The sequence below is a fragment of the Stenella coeruleoalba genome (genome assembly GCF_951394435.1).
Source record: "Stenella coeruleoalba genome assembly, chromosome: 1".
Taxonomy (NCBI): Eukaryota; Metazoa; Chordata; class Mammalia; order Artiodactyla; family Delphinidae; genus Stenella; species Stenella coeruleoalba.
This window is the reverse complement of record NC_137169.1, coordinates 60,881,633-60,897,712: the sequence shown is the minus strand read 5'-3', so window position 1 is coordinate 60,897,712 and position 16,080 is coordinate 60,881,633.

The following is a 16,080-nucleotide window of genomic DNA, read 5'->3' as shown; positions in this document are numbered from 1 at the left end:
GGAAATGTAGTGCTCACCAGTGGATTCAAGCATGGTCTGCTAAAAGATAACTCACTGTCCCTAATCTCCTCTTGTGTACCTTGCCTAGGAGGAGAAAGGAAAACAGAAAGAGTTCCCAAGACCCATGACGGATGCGGACTGTCTGATGAACCAAACAGAGAAAGGAAGAAGTGTTCCACAGACTTTGGGCACCAATCCTTAGCCTACTGAGAAACACCAGATCCATGGATGGAAGAGCATTTGATCCTTATATTCTATACCAGGAGCACCTAGAGTTTTACTTCTACTCCAACTACAGGGAAAGAAATCCAGAATCCATGTGTAGAATCTCAAGCCATGCAGTGAGATATTTTCTCAGGTTTAGCTCTGAAACACTTAAATATTGCTCCGTTATCTGGAAGGCTCCAATCCTAGGTAAACTGATGACTAACCAGAAAACTTGGAAAAGAGATTTCACAGTATAAGATATCATAAAAATCTCAGGGTAGGACAGGACATAATTTCATGTAGTTTAAGGGTTCTAAGACTTGGGTCTTTTAAGACCTAGCAAAATTTCATAAAGCAAAACAAAATAGAAACAAAAATAGGGAATTGACCTAGGGTGGCTGTATTAATTTGCTAGGGCTACTGTAACAAATTACCACAAACTAGGAGGTTTAAACAACAGAAATTTATTGTCTCAGAGTTCTGGAAGCTAAAAGTCTGAGATCAAGATGTCAGCACATTTGGTTCCTTACGAGGTCTGTGAGACAGAATCTGTTCCATGTCTCTCTCTTAGCTTCTGGTGGTTTGATGGCAATCTTTGGCATTCATTGGCTTATAGGTGACATTCTCTTAGTGTCTTCACCTCATCTTCACTTTGTATGCGTCTGTCCCTGTGTCCAAATTTCCCCCTTTTATAAGGACACAGTCATTTGGATGACACCCCCCCCCCCCATGCCTTCAATTTAACTCAGTCATCTGCAAAGCTTCTATTTCCAAATAAGATCCCATTCACAGGTTCTGGGGATTAGTACTTCAACATCTTTTGCAGGGACTAAATTCAACCAACAACAATGGCCAACTAATAATTTAGTTAACTAAGGACATTCGGAAAAGAACCCTGCAGTCTACTATCTTCATTACTTCAAAAAGAAGAAAATTTAACACCAAAAATTTTAGGAATGTTATCATCTCACTGCAAAGGGCAGCCTTTCCCAGAAAGAGCAGCTGCAACCTTACATCAACCAACAAGAGTGCATGGACTGTGTAGCTCCTACTTCCTAATCGTTCTCTGGGTTAATGGAGACTTCGACACAGGTCAGCAGAGATCTGTGGAAAGGATTTCTTTGGCGTATTTGATCTATTACAACTGCTTGACCACTGCTGAAACTGCCCTGCAACCACCTTAGCCTGAGTTTTGAAACTGTAGTTCTCACATGCAAATGACACAGACTATCAAAATGTACACTGCTCACACTTCTGTACCTGAGATTACATGAGACCTGGTTCCTTTCCTGTTCTCTGTATTTTCTTCCACAAGTATGCTATGGTCTGTTTCTCTGAAACAGAAATTTGTCTTTGTGAAATCTCACTGCCCCTGCAGAGCATTCTAAAACATCTCTGTAGCATCTGGAATCCAAATTTCAGCTTTGAGTCTCCCTGCCTGGTTTACAAAGTGATGTTGATTTAATCAGCCATTTCATTGGATTTTGGGTGAATGATTTTGAAGTTTTATAGGAGGAGCAGTAACCTTTATTCAAAGGCAATGATTGATCAAAAGCAACCACTTGAATTCTGGGACCGCTCTTCTCTTATGTGGGAGCAGTGACAAGCTTGCTTGAACCTTCAGAATACTAACCACATTAACCTTGGATTGTTAGAGCTGCTATTCATGACCAGCAATTGACCTGCTCAGAAAGCCCTATACATACACAGAGGGTAGACTATGGACTCTCAAGTAGTTTTCAGAAAAAAAGGAAAGGATGGGTAAAGATCATGGCTTATATTTTTTGATCATTTCTCCTATTTGTTATTTCTTTTTCAGGATTCTATCCCCTCACTCTTAGTGCTGTACAAATACTCAAATTTGAAGTGTGAAGAGAAAACCTTTAAAGAGAGGAAAAATAAGGAAATGTTAAGAGTCATGCTGTAGGTGAAAAGACTGGACTAGGTGTTTTGACCCCTGTCTCTGCCACTTTATAGCTGCATAATCTAGGGCACAATATTTACTCTCCTTGAGTCTCAGTTTCATCATTTATAAAATGGAATTAATAACATCTACTTCTTAAGGCTGTTGTAAAGATTAATGTATCTCTGTTGGGGAGGGGACTGGGATACAGGGAGGGCTTTCAAGAAGCCAAGAGTAAGTTTAATGTACTTTTGCCTAAAGGTGAGGCTTGACTAACCTAAATGTCACAGAAATTGTGATTCATGACAGCACTCCAAAAAAATCTAATATTTTTTTATGAATCGAGCAATTATGGAAGATATCTTTTGAAAGAAATGATGAGTTCGCCTTCAACAAGAGTAGAAAATAATCAAATATTCTTCATATCAAACAACCAGATGGATACTGTGATACGTCTAGCTATTCAAGGTCACATAAGAAACTGGGAATTAAAAGTAGTTTTCTGGCAGACTTCCAGGATCAAAATGCCATTTGGTATTTAACAGAGTTAAGCTGATGATTATCGCAAAACTACATAAGAAATAAGATTTATCAGGCCCTTCAAAACGTTACTTTCCATTCTAACCAGAAGCAAAATGCGCTTCTTGGCATTTGTAGTTTCTTTTTGAATAGGGCAAAAGATGTGCATTGGTTTTACTGTTACAAGTGAATTAAAATTTTTTATTTGAAGAATAAAATTGTTGGGTTGAAGAAATTGTTAAATAGGATTTGGAGAATGTAGAAGATATAATTAAAATATCAGGGAAGGTACCAACAAATGAACTTTCTCTGTTGCTTTTATTCCTAGCACCAAATGCACTTTTGACTAGAACATTTGGAGAATTTCACCTTGGCAGCAGTTTTCAAAGGAATTTTTCCTCACTTATTTGAAAAAGTTGTATAATAAAATCTTATCCATTCACAGAAAAGTCCTGACTCTTCAGGGAAGAGTTCTTAGTCATGTAAAAGCATTTCACGTTCCTTCATGAACACTGACATATGAGCTCAGAGAACTGGGTTCTAATTAAAATAATGGTTTCTCTCTATGATCTTGTCACCTAACTGGGTAAGCCAGATGATGCCGAAAGTCCTGGTGAGGTAACCTCATCAGGAAATCACGATATCACAGGGAAAGATGTACACTTAACAGAGCAATCAAGACACTACACTACGATTCCCAGCACATTCCCAGACCCTACACCACAATTCTCAGATGTTACTGTCCTGATATCTTTCTCCACACCACCGTCCCACAGCTGAAACAAGAGGCAGTGGCTGAGGGAGAACGCATCATCAGCCTGTTCTAGATTTAAACCACAGCGCTGCCACTTATTCAGCTGCATGACTTTAGAAAGGTCTGCACTGCTCTGAGCCTCAGCCTCCTCTATACTGTGGGGAAACCAGTATCTACCTCGCAAGGATTATTCTAAAATTAAGTTTGGTGACAAGTATAAGGTGCCTGGCACATAAAAGAGTACCTACATTCAAACTACGTGAAGAAGACGATGATGCGAGAAGCTGTGGATTTGGAGCTAATAAACTAGATCCAATTAGAGCTGTTTTGTTTTCAGTTTAATTCAAGGTTGTAGCCATCAAGCATAAAAACAAACAAACAAACAGTGGACCTTGTTTGTGCTTTCCAGGAGCCAATCTCCTAACCACAGAAAGCACATAGATGAAATATTATTTAATATATACTTTAAGATCTGCTGTGGGTATGGTATTATCTGAATGTTCTTGCTTCAATGAAGGTTGTAATTAGTGGTGGAGGAAGACAGAAGGCAGGGTTACGTTTATCCTTGGAGGGCCTGGTGTAATTTCTATGAGTACATGCACATGATAGACGTACTTTCTCTTGTAGCAGTTTTTCTCTGTGTACTTCTCATTTGAGATGAATGGCACTCGGTGCCAGCCTCGTTAAATAGATGTCAGCAGATAACAGCCACCATTTGCTAAGCTCCCACTCTGTGCCAGGCACTATGAATACACTATCTTGTTTAAACCTCAGAACAAACCTGTGAGGTAGGGTTATTATCAGCATTTTACAGATGAGGAAACACAGGCTTAGAGCAGTTCACTGATATGCCTCAACACTACAGCTAATAAGTGACAGAAATGAGATTGAAATGCAGATCTGTCTGCTTCCAGTCTTTTTTGTCCTGAAACTCCGTGTTCTACTATCTCACCTCTATGTACTTCGCACTAGAGGCCATAGAGTAAGTGCTCCAAAATATTTATTCGTGATTGATTATAAAGAAATAAGTCGCTAGCCTAAAGGAAGCCCTTTCAAAATTGACTCAGGCCTATTTTGGATTTCCTTTTCCCAGTTAGCTGGGATTTCATAGCGAAAATTTTGTTGATTTGCTGCATTCCCACTTTTAAACGCAGCTTCAAATTTCTTTGTCTAAGACTCACAGAACATGGCCCTTTTACCTGATTCTCCATACTATATAAAGCATTTGCGAAGCTTGTTAGGACCTTCTGGGATCTCCCTTAATGATCTGACATTGGCGTAATTTTGCAATCTTCCCTTCCTTAGGCTATGAGTAGGTTGCAAGAAAGACCACGCTATTTTTATGATTTTTGTTGTTAGAGGAAAAGAATGTTATGCAAGTCTGCAAGCTCTAAAAGCCAAATGTCCCTGGTGGCACAGTGGTTAAGAGTCCGCCTGCCAATGCAGGCGACACGGGTTTGAGCCCTGGTCCAGGAAGATCCTACATGCCATGGAGCAACTAAGCCCGTGCACCCCAACTACTGAGCCTGCTCTCTAGAGCCCACGAGAGTCACAACTACTGAAACCCGTGCACCTAGAGCCCGTGTTCTGCAACAAGAGAAGCCACTGCAATGAGAAGCCCGCGCACCACAACGAAGAGTAGCCACCGCTTGCCACAACTAGAGAAAGCCTGCACACAGCAACGAAGACCCATCGCAGCCAAAAAATAAATAAGTAAATAAATTTATTTTTTTAAAAAGAAACCAAGCCAAATGGATCAAGAACACAGTTCCAGCCCTAAAGGGCATCTGATCTAAAACCACAAATGGATGTAACATGGCACTGATTTGCTTTCCTCAAGCAGTTGCAGACATCATTCGACGTCACCATATTTTAAAACTGGAGGGGCTTTTTTCTTTCTTTTTTTTTCCAATGTATTTTATTTTATATTTTATTTTATGGCTGTACTGCTTGGCATGCAGTATCTTAGTTCCCCGACCAGGGATCGAACCTGGAACCCCTGCACTGGAAGCATGGAGTCCTAACCACTGGACTGCCAGGGAAGATTCACTTTTATCAGTTAGAATAAGCGAGAGAGAAAAAAGAATCTCTACAAAGGGTAGCAAGGAGGGAGGGAGGGAACAGTGCTTGAAGTGTTAAGCCTTTAAAATTTATTGAAATATTTCTGGCTGTTTTATCAATATTTAGCTGTCAGTCTGAGGCCGACATCTCCAGTCATGGCTGAGTGTGTTTATATCAAATGGGAATACAGGAAATGCATACCAAAATCAAATAGAAATAATTTTGGATTATTTATTCTTCCAAAATTCTTTCATTAAGCAATCATTGATCGAGTGCCTGTGTGATGAATGATAGTCCCTGCCTGCTAGAAATTCATGGTCTAGGGTCAGAAGTAGACAAAGATGGAGTGGGGTAAGTGGGATATGATAGTGGCATTGCCTGTTGTACGTGAATTCTAGAGTGTCACCTAATCCTACCTGGTAGGAAGTGTGTCAGGGAAGCCCCTCCCAGAGAAGATAAAGGGGAATTTTGCAAGATGAGAAGTCACTGTGGCAAAGAAGCAGGTTCCAGAGAGAATAGCTTGCAGATGTGTTTGAAGAAAGTAAGAGGGCTTTAAGTTTGAACTTTGTCTTAAGAAGAATGATTGAAAGATTATTACTCGGAACATGATAAAACCATTTTCTCTTGTAGCAACATGGAGATTAGGTCAGGGAAGGCTATGTGTGAGAAGGAGAGCCGGCAGTTAAAGTAAGAAAAAAATATTTGTCAGGGAGGATGGATATTTAAGTGATGCAATTGGTAAAATGGCATAAATGGCTGGGAAATGATTAGATGGACCTGACAGCTAAGTAGATGATAGTGCCATTTACCAAGATACCATGTATAAGAGAGAGTTTGCAAGGGATGGCACTCAAGATGGATTGTAGCATGAATTAATAGGCCAATATTTGTGTTACAGTGTTATGTCTACTTCTTTCATCCTTAAGTATATTGTAGAGGTTAGAAGCATGATTTGGGGGATCATTTCAGATCTCAAATCTACCACTTACTGGCTTTCTGATCCTAAGAAGACCACTTACACTCTATAAGCGTCAGTGTTCTCATTGGTAAAATGATGATAAGAATACTTATGTCACAGGGATGTCACAAGAAACGGTTAAAAGAGAAAATCCACACAGAGTGCCTTCAAGTGAGTGTTGAAGAATAATAATGCCAGTTATTATTACTACTCTTGCTATTTATTGTCCATGAATGTTCACTGAATGCAGGGTCTAAATTTGTTTCCTTTGACTTTGTGCCCCCCAAGTGCCTTCTCTAGTGGTCTGTATGTAATTGTCCATCAGGAAATAATTGCTGAATTGAACTGAATTGAAATGGTGGAACATGGAAGCACCAAATGAAGTTTCTGAAAGAGATGGAGAAGGATTCATGCATGTTTAATGCACAACAAATTCAGGTAAATGTCACACAGTAAAGGTCAAGAGTGACATTTGGGGATGAAGGACAGGAAAAGAGCAATGGTATTAATGAAGTGAAATGGAAGATGGCTCCTAACAGTAAAGAAAGCAAACTGACCCAAGGGAAGGGGCCTCAGAAGGAGTCCTCCCAGACTAACTCAAGAGGAGTTAGTGACTTGATGTTTTTCTTTCTCAGCTCAAGGATCTACCAAGACATCACATCAGAAGTCATCTAACATATTACTTCTAGAAGAAAACCACAGGGCATAAACCTTATAAAAAGAATCATATGCCAGCCTAGAATAGAAACCTATTCTGAACACTGATATATTGTTCAGTTGGCATCATGACTCTTGTTTTATTTTTCTTTTAGTAATTTAATCTTTTCTGAATGTGAGCCATTTTAAACTTTATATATAAATAAAAAAATTAAAATAATTGCTTTTGCATCTTCAAACTAAACTTGTCCAGCAGAGAAATAAAATAATTATATTTATTATTAACAGAACATAAATAAAGTATAAACCAACAAGGTGGAGCACAACCTTAAGTGGAAATTCTCTTGGTGCACTGGATTTAGATTTGGGGGGTTAATGTGCATGTTGCAGAGGGGCGATTTAGCATAGATCTAGCTATAATAGGTCAGCAGCATGTAAATCTAAGACAAGGTGGCCTGAAAAAGGGGGAAAACTTCTTTAACACCAGATGAATTCAGCAGCTTTCAAACACTTTATCTTCTAACAAACCTCCCAAACTCTTGCAGTGCATGACCACCCACTCTAACCCAGGGCAGCTGCAAACTGTATGCACACTGTTCATAGCACAAGGGTGCCAGGCAGAAGAGAGGGAAGGGATCCCTAAGAAAGAAGGATCTTTTCCTCCTTTGCACAAATGCATGGGTAAATAACAGCCTGGCTAGATCCCATGCTCCCCATTGTCTTTCCATTAAAAAAAAAAAAAATCCCCAAATACACAAATCAAGGCCTCATTTCTCACTATAGAATGGCACACTCTATGATGAATTTAAAAGCCTCTCAGATGAGTTTAAAAGCCTGGTCGGATGACTGGAAAATGAGGATCGATGTAGGTACATTTGGTGTTCCTGAGCCTCCCTGCCCCTCTCTGTGGTTCTCTCTAGCATATATTATTTATCCTTTACAGCGTGGATTTTCAGAGGCTTTAGATCTGCCTGAGACTGTAAAAGTCTATCTCTTTGGTGCCTTTCATGCCCGTCAGATGTCTCCCGCAATATGACCATCCCTGCTGCTTTTTCTGCTCGGTTGGTGGGCTTGTTGGGACTGTTCTCTGTCTCCCAGAAACTCAGCTTGGAGAAAGGCCAGGGTACTGCTTGCCAGCGTACATGGTACAGCTCTGCTGATTTTCAAAGCGTCAACACCCACAGCTTTGCATGCTTTGATTACCACCAGAACGAAAGAGAGATGGAGACAGTGTTGTTGCTTCATTGCTTTCCAACCAGGATTAAATCCCATGAAACTGTCTGTTCCCACCCTTATTCTGAGTTCCTCAGAGAGTTCTAAATAGAATTTTATATCCAAACATAATGGAAGAAAGAAAATATTTCTTTGCTCTTGTTTACATAATCGTCTATAGTTCGTGTTTGAATATGAGTTTTGGCGTATTATGAAACCCAGCAAAGAAATCACCCAACTAGGAAATAGTAGCTGATGTGAATCAGGCAGCTCATATGTAAAGCAGATTTTTAAAATATGCTTTATTTTCTCTAATGCACCATAGAGAAGATACCAAGGATTTGGGAATTTTAAAACAGAGAGAAATTATTTAGAGGCTTCATTGAAAAATAAGTATCAAGTTTCAACAAACAAAATCTCATATAGAGACCTAGAACTGAACAGAAAGGAAGCCAACTTGTTGCTTCCACAGCGTAAGAAATATCAAGAGGTATGGATTTAGAAATGTAAGACTCACCTTCCCCCTCATCTACCCCACCACCAAAGGGGGGGAAAAAGGATGCTGCTCAACAATGACAAAATATATATTTGGGTTAAAAGAATTATAATAATTATGATACACTACACACAGAATGATCAGCCAAAGGGCTTGGAGATCAAAGCCAACCACAACCTCAAGCTTTAGCAATTAAACATCTATACCAAGTCATGTGTGACAAACCAGGAAGGAATATATTTACTAAATTCTCCACTTTTAGATTGCAGTGCTCTGTAGAATTCTAACGGAAATGAAGAAAGATCTAAAGGTTATTAGAGTTTATATAAATGTCCTTTCCCCATTTCAGGTGGTCTCACCATTAGCATTTTAGAGGGACTCTTAACACCATGTTGCAAGCCTTCTCTTCATGCCCACAGGGAAAATAGTAAGCTACTTTTCCAAGACTTTCAGATTCCTCATTATCTGTCCCAAACTATCTTCCTAGTTTCATCTTTAGGACCCTCATTCTCACACCCTTATGCCCCAGCTTTCCCCCTTGTTAACGTATTCTTCCTCTTCCACTTCAGTAGCAAGAAGTATTTAAGAAATTGGATTCTGGGGTTAGACAAACCAGGATCCAAGGGTCAGCTCTGCCATATGCTCAGAGTATGACCGTGGAAGTCATTTCAGTCATTAATGAATTCATAAATTCAGCAATATTTATTGAGCCTCTAGTGTGTGCCAGGCTTTGTGCTCCACACTGGGGATAGAGTAAAAAAATAGTGCACAATCCCTGTCCTCACAAGGTCTTTATTCTAGTTGGGAGAGACAGAAAATGTCTGATACATGTCATGATGAAAAACAGCTGGGTCAGGATGGGTGTGGAGAAGAGAGAGGCTTGTGTTGTCCACAGGCTGGTCAAGGAAGGCTTTTCTGATAAGATGACCTTTGAACAGAAACCTGAATGAAGGAGGAAGTGAGCTTGCGGATATCTGGAAGACAGTGTTCAGGCAGAGGGATGAGCAAGGTGCATTCCTACTGTATTTGAGGAGCAGCAAAGACGGGGAAAGATGGCTGTTGGGCGGTGGATCCAGGAGACAGTGGTAGGAAATGATGTCACAGAGGAGTGAGGGCAAAATAACGTAGGATCTTGAAAGCCGTGATAAGAACCTTGTGTTTTAATGCATATGAGGTGGGAAGTTGTTGGAAAGTTTGTTCAGAGCACTGACATTATCTGATTCGTGTTTTTAAAAGATCGCAAAATGACTGGGTATAAAGCAATGGCAGAAGCAGACAGACCAGTTAAAAGACTTCTGCAAGAGTTTGAGAGAGAGAGATGAGAAGGGCTTTGATTGGAATAGTGGTGGAGGAGGTGATGCTCTATGGTAGGATGACTCCAGTATCCTCTTCGGGAATTACTTGTCATTGTCATCATATCCCCGATCAAATGAAGTTGCTGTGACGATTATATGAGGTTCATTAGTGTAAAGTGCTTAGGGCAGTTCTTGGCACATAGGAAATGGTTAACAAAAAGACAGTGTTATTTTTACTATCAGGCTCAGCAGAAATGTCACCTCTTTGAAGGCTCGCTCACTACTTACTTCCACCCACCCTCATTGCCAGTACAATCCTCTTGGTTTGCCCTGCATATTGTACACACCATTGCAAGAGTATTTATCATAGCATGTACCCTTGTATTTATGCTTTTGCTTTCTCAGCTAGAATGTGAGCTTGCGGAAGAGGGTGACTATGCCTTATTCTTGGGCCCTCAGAGTCTAACACACCAAAGTTTCTAAATACAAGATTGTTGAATGAGTGAGTTTAAATCCTACCTGCTCCGTGAGGTTTTCTTAACTTACCCTCACCTGTACCTCCACTTATTATTTGGACCAGTCATATCACTAAACGTGTATCACTTAACCTATATTATTTTGTACACAAAATTATTAAATATTTTGCATTTATACCTTGATTCCAACTAAATCATAAAGTCTTATCGAACAGGAATTGTATCTTTTATTCTTTGTATGTCTCAGCGTACTATGTACATTCATGGATCAATTATTATTGTATTGTTAAAGGAAAAGCTTAGTAAGTAAAGACACAGAATTGACTTAAGAATGATTTGACAGAAAGGGTATTACATATTTTTGATGTACTGAGTGAGTGATGTTGTTATAATATAACAATTATTGGTTCAGAGAAACCAGAGTTTACCCCAGAAGCACAAGCCAGAGAAATTTTAGAATGCTTTCAGAGTCACAGGGAAAATAGAGGGACATTTCAGCCTCAAGACTTTTCATAAAAGCTTAGCTTTTTCCTGGTTGTTAAAGGCACCAATAGAAAGAGTCTGACTCTAGAATCAGATAGACTTGGGCTCTGGTGTTTTCAGAAGGAAAATGACGTTGAAACAGTTAGACAAAATAATGAAAGGTACACAGAATTCAATGGAATGCCATTGTAATATCTAGAAGAGTTGTATAAGAATATAACAAGAACAGTAAGAATACAACAAATAAGAGGGGATCTTCCTCAAGTTCCTATCTACAGGAACTTAAAAACTTGATGGAGTTTCTGTAGGTAGTAAGACATATAAGTACCTTAGCTGGCAAATTCTGTGCAAAATTCTATCAAGGGATGTAGCAGCTTGAGGGGGTCGGGCGCCAAATCTCTGTGACTGGACAGAAGAATCAGGTATGTAGAGCTTGAACTTGAAGGACACAGGTGGTGAGACCTTCCCAGTTGGAGGGTGTACTAGTTTTTTAATCACTGCAAACTTAACAACTTAAAACAACACAAATTTATTACCTCACCATTCCTGGGCAGGGAATCTGTGTATGGTAGCTGGATCCTCTGCTCAGGGTCTCCTCAGACTGAAATCACGATATCATCCAGGGCTGTGATCTCATCTGAGGCTTGAGCACACTGAGGCTTGGCCTCTTCCAAGGACAGCAGGAGGGTACCCTCACTGCTTCTTGTCTCTTTTGAGGCTCACCTGGAAAGGTCAGGCCCACTCAGGAAATTTTTTCCCATTTGATTAACTCAAATTCATTACATCTGGAAATTAATTACATCTGGGAAATTCCTTTTGCCATATAACATAACAATCACAGAAGTGATTGCCCATCATATTCACATGTTCTACCCATACTCAAGGAGAGAGGATTATATAGGTCGTGTACACCAGGGGGCTGAAATCTTGGAGCCCATCTCAGAAGGCTGTCTACCTACCACAGAGAACAGTGACTGAGGTAAATGGGACTCAGTGTGTCCCAACGACATTGCTGATAAGGGTCCAGTCATGTCCAGTTAGTAATTCTGTTTTTTTAAGAAACCTCAGCAAACTAGAAGGCAACCCCAAGAATTACTTAGGAAAGTAACATCAAAATTATTGGGGATGATAGAATTGTGTCCTTATCTTTTAATAATGGCATAATTTAGAATTATGTATAAAAAACCCAAAATATAAAAATCAGTGGTAAAATATCTGAATTTAAGAATCTGTGCTTATTTTGAATTTTAAGTATTTATACTATTTACAAAAATTGGGCCTATTAGAGGAACAAGTAAACCTTGCAATTTCAAATTAAAATGAGTAATTGAGTCATTGCTTTAGACCTGAAATTTCAGGTTGAAATCTTACTTGGAACATTTAAGAGAATTTAAAGTTCACCAGATCTATAAATTTAATTTATTAGATTTATAAGAATTACTTAAGTTCTTGGGAAGTTTGTTAAGTCATGTGATTAATGTACTTAAAAAAAAAAGGAAATAAAGATATATTACCTTAATAAATGTGGCTAAATATTCAAGAAATTTAATTAGGTTGTGAAATCTTCCTTCAAAATAATTATAAAATTTGTTAGATTTATGAATGGATTCATAAAATTTATAAACATACAAGCTTAAGAAAGACAAGGGTTTCAAATGTATTGAATACTAATTTTGCACCAAAATAACCTTGAATAGTTCTTTTCTAGGCATAAAAATTGCCCTCAAGAGCATAAAAATACTCATGTGTAACAAGTTTCAACCCTGCTATTTTGTATGACCTTTGTCAAGTCACCTAACTTCTCTTAGCTTCACTTTCTCATTTGCAATATGGGGTCAGAATATTAACTTGCAGGGCGGTCCTAAAATGTGAAAGAGATATTTTGCACAAAGTGCTTGACACATTTAGGATCTCAGTAATGAGAACTTAAAGAAAAGAAGAAAAAAATCCAGTTCTTTTCCTAAACATAAGGGCAGAGGCTTTGTTTATCGTCCATCCAGGCCACCTTCACTTTGAAGTTCAATCCTCCAAAACCCTCTTAGATAACAATTAGTTTGTTTCGTTTCCAGGCACAAATGATGCTTAAAAGATTAATTTTAATGCCAGAGGCAGTATAGTTGCTTGTGTCAAACCACAGGGGAGGCTGACCACACCCATTAGATCCTCCCCAGAAAGCGGCTGCAGGAAAGCAGCAGCAAACCAGTGTCCCATTTCAGTCCTTAACACTCGAGACACAGAGGACACAGGGTAAGCATCAGGCTCCAAGGACTTTATGCAGCCAGCGTTTCTGTGCCAATATCTGGGGCCAAATTACTGGAATGGGATCTAAAACACTAGGGGAAGGGAGAAGTTAGTATTCCCTCTAGGCTAATAGTCGCCTGGTGAAATGTCACTGTATTTGTGTCAGAAGGAGCAGAGGAATGCATTCCTGTCTGGGCTGAGTGCACAAAGAAAACCCAGCAGAGAGCAGACCCAATCATTCCATAAGACTTAAGAGTGTATTGTGGTTAATATGGATCTATCCACTTTTCCGGAGTGCTTATATTTGGAAAATGGAAATGTGGTTTCCAAGAAAAAAAGTGTAAAATGAATTATTCTGAGCACTTATACAAATCTTTAAATGTGTCTAACTTTTTGAAAAACTGCAATGAAGTTTGATGGTAATTCTGGAGGGGAGCAAACTCAAATATAGAAAAGTATGTGTGAAAGACAGAGAGAGACAGAGACAGAGATGGAAAGGAGGAATGGAGAAATAGAGAGTCTCAGAGAAAGAAAACAGAGGGACAGATTCCCAGAGAAGCTGTGAGATAAGACCCAGACACAGAGAAAACAAACAAGAAGACATGATATTGAAACACAGAGAGGCCTAACACTGAAAACTGAAGGGACAATAAGGCAAGACTCGGAAGAAAAGATATTTTGTCAACAAAAAATTAATCAGTCGTAGATCGAAAAAATGGAAAATTTTGTTCAAGCCAAGTTGAAGATTATAACCCAGGAACAGACTCCCAGAAAACTCCGAGAACTGTTCCACCCATTAGATGTCAAAGCAGGGTCATACAATGTTTTGAAACAGAGGACTATACGTTAATTGACATATTATTGACAGTTGACACAATCCAGGTCTTCACGTACAACACGAGTAGTGAGTGCGTCATGGGTCCTTGTGGCCCCTTACAAGATTACACAGGAAGGTTATCTCCTCAGGAGTTATCTTGTGATGCTAGGAGAATACTGCTCTTTATGGTTGAGCAGGTATTTCTGCCTATGGGGAGGTTTGGTCGATGCATGATGGAGATACACAATGCACAGTAGGGGGGAGAGAGGAGGCCAAAGGGCAGAGAAAATTTTTTTATGTTCAAATTTTCTTTGACGTGCCTTAGAATACGAATTTTTATTTCATCAATATATAATTTTCAAGGATCCAAGGAAGCAGCCAGAGGACCAGGGGAGAAAAAAGAGAGAGGAAGATACCACAGGGCAACATTCAATTAGGTTAATATTTATTGTATGCCCACGGGGAACATGGCAACCTCCTGGAACTAAAGTGGAAATGAATTGAATTCTCCCCTGTTCTGGAGGGTGGGCAAGTTCAAGTCTGCGGAGCCACCTGGGGCTGAGGAGAGAGTACGTGCAGATCCATACTGTGCTCTGCTTCCAGCTGGCTGGCCTGCAATTCTCTGCCTCCAGGGCGGTCCTGCAACCTGCTCTTCCGTCAACTCCAAGGGGTGGGATAAGGAGGGTGGGAGGGAGACGCAAGAGGGAGGGGATATGGGGATATACGTATGCATATAGCTGATTCACTTTGTTATACAGCAGAAACGAACACAACACTGTAAAGTAATTATACTCCAATAAAGATGTTTAAAAAATAAATAAATAAATAACCCCCCCCCAAAAAAAAATCTATAGAGAGACAAAGATGAAAGCGTTATATACTTTTTTTGTTGTTGTTGTTCTTGTAATATCAGGTCTAAAACAAGTGTTACTTAGTAGTGACACCATATTTCTCAAACATAAAAATTTGCAATCTAGATATTTAAAAATAAAAAAAATCTTTAAAAATTTTTAAAAGACTGAATCAGAGACCACTTTCATTAGGCTCCCCTCCAAACACACAAAATGTTCTGACATATAATGTGCAGTATTTTTAAAACAAATCTCTCTTTATTTCAAAAAATTCAGCCAAGAAATATTTCTTAGGAATGTCAGAGTACACAGACACATATCTGATCAAAATGTCTCTGAAAGACCTGCAGAAAGGGAAATGTAGTTTGTTATATGACTCATGGTGTCCGTAAGACAAAAATAAACCAGAGGTTTAGAAGAAATACAACTATTCCTAGCAGGGGGATCTATAAAATAGACTGGCAAGGGAAGGATGCAATCATCAAAACTCATTATACCTCACCAGGGAATCCACACACGTTCAACCACCTCATCTGATAAATCCAAAAGAAAGAATATGCATGGCAAAATAATTTATGGGAACACTAGCTTACCTTTGTTCTTCTTATACTTTCCTACCTTACAGCCAGACCTCTGTGATTGTTACAGAGTGGAAAACAGAAGATGCTTAAAATAAATAGTTCTTTGTGTCATGTAAAAGTGAGAAGTATTAAAGTTGAAGAAACTATGCTACTGGAGGATAAGGGTAGAGAGAGTAACTTTGAGGAACTCAGGAAGAGGGAGCTATGTCTCCCAGACCAAAAAATGGGTCAAAGTCAGGACCCATGCGTTGCTCCAATAGCAAAAGTAGGATTCTAAGGAGGTGGCACATGATGGTGGGAATGTCCTCTTAATGTGCCAGGAGAGTGGCACCCTGGGCACCAGAGTTCCAAACTTTACCAAAGATCCTGTGCCTTGAATGTGAGATGGAGCATGAGAGTGGCCTCGTCAGAAGGATCAGATCACAGAGTCTGGAACAATGGAAATCTCAATGGTACCCAGTGGACCAACGGCCAATGACTGCCTGTCACATGACGTGATGCTACCTACCACTAACTCTAGGACCTCAGCACAATGCCATGGTGCAAAGAGTCCCAATAGTGACTGCAAT